We start from the raw sequence: 7,617 nt of genomic DNA, 5'->3' as shown, positions 1-7,617 counted from the left end.
CACAGCATGAACTTCCTCCGCTCCCGCAATAGCTGTGACAGCTGGAGCCAGCTCGCTGTTCTTCTCTATGCTGGTTAGCCGGGTGACGAGGGGAGACAGCATGTGCTTAGCCAGTGGGTTACACAAGCATTTGTAAGATAGAGCAGGAGTGCTGGGGAGCAGGATTCCTGGGTTCTTATTCCTGGCTCTGAACAGCGGGGACAAGTGGTTGCACTGGTTAGCACATAGTATTTAACTGGGCCCGTTCCTTAGTGGGGTTCCCAGCCTCTCCTGGCGTGACCTTGTGTAAGTGCTCCGTTATCTTCTCTGGAACACATGACTTCTGAGGAGAGGCTGAGGGAACTGGGATTGTTTAGTCTGCGGAAGAGAAGAATGAGGGGGGATTTGATAGCTGCTTTTAACTACCTGAAAGGTGGATCCAAGGAGGATGGATCTAGACTATTCTCAGTGATAGCAGATGACAGAACGAGGAGTAATGGTCTCAAGTTGCAGTGGGGGAGGTTTAGGTTGGATATTAGGAAAAACTTTTTCACTAGGAGGATGGTGAAACACTGGAATGAGTTACCTAGGGAGGTGGTGGAATCTCTTTCCTGAGAAGTTTTTAAGGCCCGGCTTGACAGAGCCCTGGCTGGGATGATTTAGTTGGGGATTGGTCCTGCTTTGAGCAGGGGGTTGGACTAGATGACCTCCAGAGGTCCCTTCCAACTCTGATATTCTATGATTCTATGATTCAAAGGGGGAGGTGCTAGCTGCCTGCCGAGGGCTGGTGCACGAGGGCTGGGTTAATAACAGGCAGCAATATTCACTGCAGGGCATGGCAGCCGGGATTCTAGCTCCGTGAGCTTTCCCACAGAGGAGTTCAGGGAACGTCCTTCTCAGCAATCAGACTATGGTGAGAGATTGTGCCACACACTCTCAAAGAAACTCTGGAATTACCTGATCAACATCCTATACAGCAACCGGAGAAGACCAAGAATGAGCGCTCAAAACTGGATACTCTCATAAAAAAACAGCCTTCCACACAAACTTCCTCGTGGCTGGACTTTACAAAAACTAGACAAGCCATTTACAACACACACTTTACTTCTCTATGTAAGCAGTGTCAGGATGAGCTCCACCCTGACATCTGGTGGTGAGGTGTGGCAAGTTGTGGAAAAGAACTTCAGGGGCCGATCTCATTTGCATAGGCACACCCACCACGCCTAGAATGAGGCCATAGCTGCCCAAATGGTCACTTTGGCTGCTGTGGGATCCCCAGTGTCTCTATTATTGGGGCAGGAAGAATAAATTGTTATTACCCTGATTATGGGAACTGTGCTTGGAACTGTACGTGGCCTTTTGTTATGATGGAGGGACTCACCATCAACTAAGTAGCACTCGCTAGGCAAGGGTCATGGATTCCAAAACTCTGTGAACGGAGAGAGGCTGGGGACAAGTATTAATACTTGGTGGTATGGGCCTCTTGGTGAGGGCTTTATATGCTAATTGCACTTTCTCCACTGTGGGATATCAGAGCTAATTTTGATTCCATTAGAATCATAGAATATCAGGGTTGGAAGGGACCCCTGAAGGTCATCTAGTCCAACCCCCTGCTTGAAGCAGGACCAATTCCCAGTTAAATCATCCCAGCCAGGGCTTTGTCAAGCCTGACCTTAAAAACCTCTAAGGAAGGAGATTCTACCACCTCCCTAGGTAACGCATTCCAGTGTTTCACCACCCTCTTAGTGAAAAAGTTTTTCCTAATATCCAATCTAAACCTCCCCCACTGCAACTGGAGACCATTACTCCTCGTTCTGTCATCTGCTACCATTGAGAACAGTCTAGAGCCATCCTCTTTGGAACCCCCTTTCAGGTAGTTGAAAGCAGCTATCAAATCCCCCCTCATTCTTCTCTTCTGCAGACTAAACAATCCCAGCTCCCTCAGCCTCTCCTCATAAGTCATGTGTTCTAGACCCCTAATCATTTTTGTTGCCCTTCGCTGGACTCTCTCCAATTTATCCACATCCTTCTTGTAGTGTGGGGCCCAAAACTGGACACAGTACTCCAGATGAGGCCTCACCAATGTCGAATAGAGGGGAACGATCACGTCCCTCGATCTGCTCGCTATGCCCCTACTTATACATCCCAAAATGCCATTGGCCTTCTTGGCAACCAGGGCACACTGCTGACTCCTATCCAGCTTCTCGTCCACTGTCACCCCTAGGTCCTTTTCCGCAGAACTGCTGCCTAGCCATTCGGTCCCTAGTCTGTAGCGGTGCATTGGGTTCTTCCGTCCTAAGTGCAGGACCCTGCACTTATCCTTATTGAACCTCATCAGATTTCTTTTGGCCCAATCCTCCAATTTGTCTAGGTCCTTCTGTATCCTATCCCTCCCCTCCAGCGTATCTACCACTCCTCCCAGTTTAGTATCATCCGCAAATTTGCTGAGAGTGCAATCCACACCATCCTCCAGATCATTTATGAAGATATTGAACAAAACCGGCCCCAGGACCGACCCTTGGGGCACTCCACTTGATACCGGCTGCCAACTAGACATGGAGCTATTGATCACTACCCGTTGAGCCCGACAATCTAGCCAGCTTTCTACCCACCTTACAGTGCATTCATCCAGCCCATACTTCCTTAACTTGCTGACAAGAATACTGTGGGAGACCGTGTCAAAAGCTTTGCTAAAGTCAAGAAACAATACATCCACTGCTTTCCCTTCATCCACAGAAGCAGTAGTCTCATCATAAAAGGCGATTAGATTAGTCAGGAATGACCTTCCCTTGGTGAATCCATGCTGGCTGTTCCTGATCACCTTCCTCTCATGCAAGTGCTTCAGGATTGATTCTTTGAGGACCTGCTCCATGATTTTTCCAGGGACTGAGGTGAGGCTGACTGGCCTGTAGTTCCCAGGATCCTCCTTCTTCCCTTTTTTAAAGATGGGCACTACATTAGTCTTTTTCCAGTCATCCGGGACTTCCCCCGATCGCCACGAGTTTTCAGAGATAATGGCCAATGGCTCTGCAATCACAGCCGCCAATTCCTTCAGCACTCTCGGATGCAACTCGTCCGGCCCCATGGACTTGTGCATGTCCAGCTTTTCTAAATAGTCCCTAACCACCTCTTTCTCCACAGAGGGCTGGCCCTCTATTCCCCATGTTGTGACGCCCAGCGCAGCAGTCTGGGAGCTGACCTTGTTAGTGAAGACAGAGGCAAAAAAAGCATTGAGTACATTAGCTTTTTCCACATCCTCCGTCACTAGGTTGCCTCCCTCATTCAGTAAGGGGGCCACACTTTCCTTGGCTTTCTTCTTGTTGCCAACATACCTGAAGAAACCCTTCTTGTTACTCTTGACATCTCTTGCTAGCTGCAGCTCCAGGTGCGATTTGGCCCTCCTGATATAATTCCTACATGCCCGAGCAATATTTTTATACTCTTCCCTGGTCATATGTCCAACCTTCCACTTCTTGTAAGCTTCTTTTTTATGTTTAAGATCCGCTAGGATTTCACCGTTAAGCCAAGCTGGTCGCCTGCCATATTTACTATTCTTTCGACACATCGGGATGGTTTGTCCCTGTAACCTCAACAGGGATTCCTTGAAATACAGCCAGCTCTCCTGGACTCCTTTCCCCTTCAAGTTAGTCCCCCAGGGGATCCTGGCCATCCGTTCCCTGAGGGAGTCAGTCTGCTTTCCTGAAGTCCAGGGTCCGTATCCTGCTGCTTACCTTTCTTCCCTGCGTCAGGATCCTGAACTCAACCAACTCATGGTCACTGCCTCCCAGGTTCCCATCCACTTTTGCTTCCCCCACTAATTCTACCCGGTTTGTGAGCAGCAGGTCAAGAAAAGCGCCCCCCCCCCAGTTGGCTCCTCTAGCACTTGCGCCAGGAAATTGTCCCCTACGCTTTCCAAAAACTTCCTGGATTGTCTATGCAGGTCTAGTTACAGGCTGCTGAGCTCACTTTGGGCTAATGGTGCACCAGCACTGAGGCTCCCCTACTACAAGCTGAATTCACCAAAGGGCTGAACTGACTAGGAGCTGAAATCACTGAGCGTTGTGTTAAGTAGTGGGGGAGCCTGAAGATATATTGTGGAGCAGTTTGCGGGACGGCTGGAGTGCCTTGTGGACGGGCTGGTGGAGCAGTTCATGGGACGGCGGGAGCTGCTTGTGGGCAGCGGAGCTGAGCCAAGCGAAGCAGTTCATGGGGCGGCTGGCGGAGCGGAGCGAAGGCCTATGGAGCTGTGGGGTGGTCAGCTTCAGATCACATAAGGTGCCCCTTACCTCTCTCCCCGCCCCCCATCTCCACCCAGGTTGGGAGGTAAAGCTCTGCAGATAAACTTTTGAACTCTGGGGCTCCCCTGACCAGGGAAAGAGACTTTTGGGTCATTGGACTTTTGGGACTTTGGGTGATTTGGGGTTGCTGGACTCAAGAACCAAAGGGAAAGGGCATGCCCCAGTTTGCTTGGGGTGGGGTTTTGTTCATGGGTTGTGTTACGAAGCCGGCTGGTGATGTTTCCCCAATATAATGCCACATTGTTTCTCTCTGTTATTAAAAGGCTTTTGCTACACTCAGACTAGGTGCTTGCGAGAGGGGAAGTATTGCCTCTGGGAGGCGCCCAGCGGGGTTGGTATATATTTGTCCCAGGTCACTGGGTGGGGGCTCGAGCTGGTTTGCATTGTGTTATTGGAATGAATCCCCTAGATATTGAACCCGGCCCTTGTTGCTGCCAACTCTGACGGGCAGAAGGGTTACATCTACAGAGGAAAAAGGACACTCAACTGTCTAAACTTCTACATGCCTCAAGGGGCCACAACAGTGGTTCCCTTAACTCACCCAACAATATTGTTAATCTGTCCAGCTATACTCTTAGCCTGGCGGAAGAGTCTGTCCTATCTCGGGGCCTCTCCTTCTGCCCCTCCACCCCCACGAACATGATACAGTTCTGTGGTGACCTAGAATCCTATTTTCAACGTCTCCAACTCAAGGAATATTTCCAACATACCTCTGAATAACATACTAATCCACAGAGACAACACTACAAAAAGAAGGATTCTAGGTGGACTCCTCCTGAAGGTCGAGACAGCAGACTGGACTTCTACATAGAGGGCTTCCACCAACGTGCACGGGCTGAAATTGTGGAAAAGCAGCATCACTTGCCCCACAACCTCAGCCGTGCGGAATGCAATGCCATCCACAGCCTCAGAAACAACTCTGACATCATAATCAAAAAGGCTGACAAAGGAGGTGCTGTCGTCATCATGAATAGGTCGGAATATGAACAAGAGGCTGCTCGGCAGCTCTCCAACACCACTTTCTACAAGCCATTACCCTCTGATCCCACTGAGGGTTACCAAAAGAAACTACAGCATCTGCTCAAGAAACTTCCTGAAAAAGCACAAGATCAAATCCGCACAGACACACCCCTGGAACCCCGACCTGGGATATTCTATCTACTACCCAAGATCCATAAACCTGGAAATCCTGGGCGCCCCATCATTTCAGGCATTGGCACCCTGACAGCAGGATTGTCTGGCTATGTAGACTCCCTCCTCAGGTCCTATGCTACCAGCACTCCCAGCTACCTTCGAGACACCACTGACTTCCTGGGGAAACTACAATCCGTCGGTGATCTTCCTGATGACACCATCCTGGCCGCTATGGACGCAGAAGCCCTCTACACCAACATTCCACACAAAGATGGACTACAAGCCGTCAAGAACACTGTCCCCGATAATGTCATGGCTAACCTGGTGGCTGAACTTTGTGACTTTGTCCTTACCCATAACTATTTTACATTTGGGGACAATGTATACCTTCAAATCAGTGGCACTGCTATGGGTACCCGCATGGCCCCACAGTATGCCAACATTTTTATGGCTGACTTAGAACAACGCTTCCTCGGCTCTCGTCCCCTAATGCCCCAATGATTCTATGTTGGGAATGGGCCACATCCACCCTGATTGAATTGGCTTTGTTAGCACTGGCCCCCCACTTGGTAAGGCAACTCCCATCTTTTCATGTGCTATATATTTATACCTGCTACTGTATTTTCCACTCCATGCATCTGATGAAGTGTGTTCTAGCCCACGAAAGCTTATGCCCAAATCGATGTGTTGGTCTCTAAGGTGCCACAAGGACTCCTCGTTGTTTTTTCTCAGAAATGTGTCAGCCAGTTCCTGAAAAAGAGCTAGTTGTGACTGTCACGGAGTCCCCGGGTGATGCTCTGGAACTGCTCCCCATGAAGCCAGGCAGGACTCTGGGGAAGTCTCCTTTCTGGGAGCAGCCTGTCTGCAGGACACACAGCTCACCCGGCTCCACCTTCCTGGGTCTGACCTCGGAGCATTCAGCCTCCTCTGCCCCTCCGTGCGCTTCCCACAGCGAGTCCGCCCAGGCGGGGTCCTGGGGAAGCCAGAGGGTCCTGCCCCCCAACTCCGCAGTCAGACGGGACTCTCAGCCAGCCAGTAAAACAGAGGTTTATTAGACGACAGGAACATGGTCTAACACAGAGCTTGTAGGTGCAGAGAACAGGACCCCTCAGCTGGGTCCATTTTGGGGGGCAGTGAGCCAGACAACCCCGTCTGCCCTTCACTCCATGTCCCAGCCAGCCCCCAACTGAAACTCCCTCCAGCCCCTCCTTCTCTGGGCTTTGTCCCTTTCCCGGGCCAGGAGGGCACCTGATTCCTTTGTTCTCCAACCCTTTAGCTCTCACCTTGCAGGGGGGAAGGGCCCAGGCCATCAGTTGCCAGGAAACAGGGTGTTGGCCATTCTCTGTGTCCAGACCCCTGCACACACCTGCCCTCTAGGGCTCTGCAACGATCATACACCCTTACCCCACCCCCTAGATACTTAAGAACTGCCTAGGGGAAACTGAGGCACCCCCACACTATTCAGAGGAAACATTAAGAACAGTCCCGCTTCGTCACATCTCTCTCCCCTTCGAGACTGAACTGAGCAGGGTCACTTTAGCCAGTGACCTGGGGAAGTTCGACCCCACCAACGTTTCCATGGATGCTCCAGCATCTCTCCCATTCCTTAGGATCGGCTTGCATCAGCCCCACACCCAGCCCTGTGTCTGAGCGTCCATGAACACTATAAAGGCCTTGGCAAAGTCGGGGTTTACCAGATTTACCGGGCCCTGGATAACAGCCTCCTTCAATGCACAGAGCACCTTCTGGCACTGCTCGGTCCAGACCAGCTCCTCTGGCTTCCCCTTCTCACATAGCTTAGCGATGGGGCAGCTGGGGAGCTCAAGTGGGATACAAACTTCCAGTAGTACCCCACCATCCCAATAAAGGTCTGGACCTGTCTCTTGGTCTGGGGAACAGGCCACTCTCTGATTATCTCCACCTTACACTTTTCAGCTTTTATCGGCAGTCCTGTCTCCTTGAGGCAGCCCAGCACCCTCTTCACCTGGGCCACAGACTGTTCACTTACAGACCTAGCACGGAGACATTCCTCTCTCAACAACCTTGTCTCCCCAACAAGCTGGCCAAACCCAGCCACTTGGTTAGAGGACTGTTTAACTTTCTTAACAGCTTTCACTCCATCTGAGACCTTCTCAAAGCTATCCACACTGGGTCTTTCAACAGGAAAGTCAGTGGCTTCAGTCACAACAGAAAATTTCTGGCTGTT

The sequence above is a fragment of the Caretta caretta genome, chromosome 5, assembly GCF_965140235.1.
Source record: "Caretta caretta isolate rCarCar2 chromosome 5, rCarCar1.hap1, whole genome shotgun sequence".
Taxonomy (NCBI): Eukaryota; Metazoa; Chordata; order Testudines; family Cheloniidae; genus Caretta; species Caretta caretta.
This window is presented reverse-complemented; position numbering follows the sequence as displayed.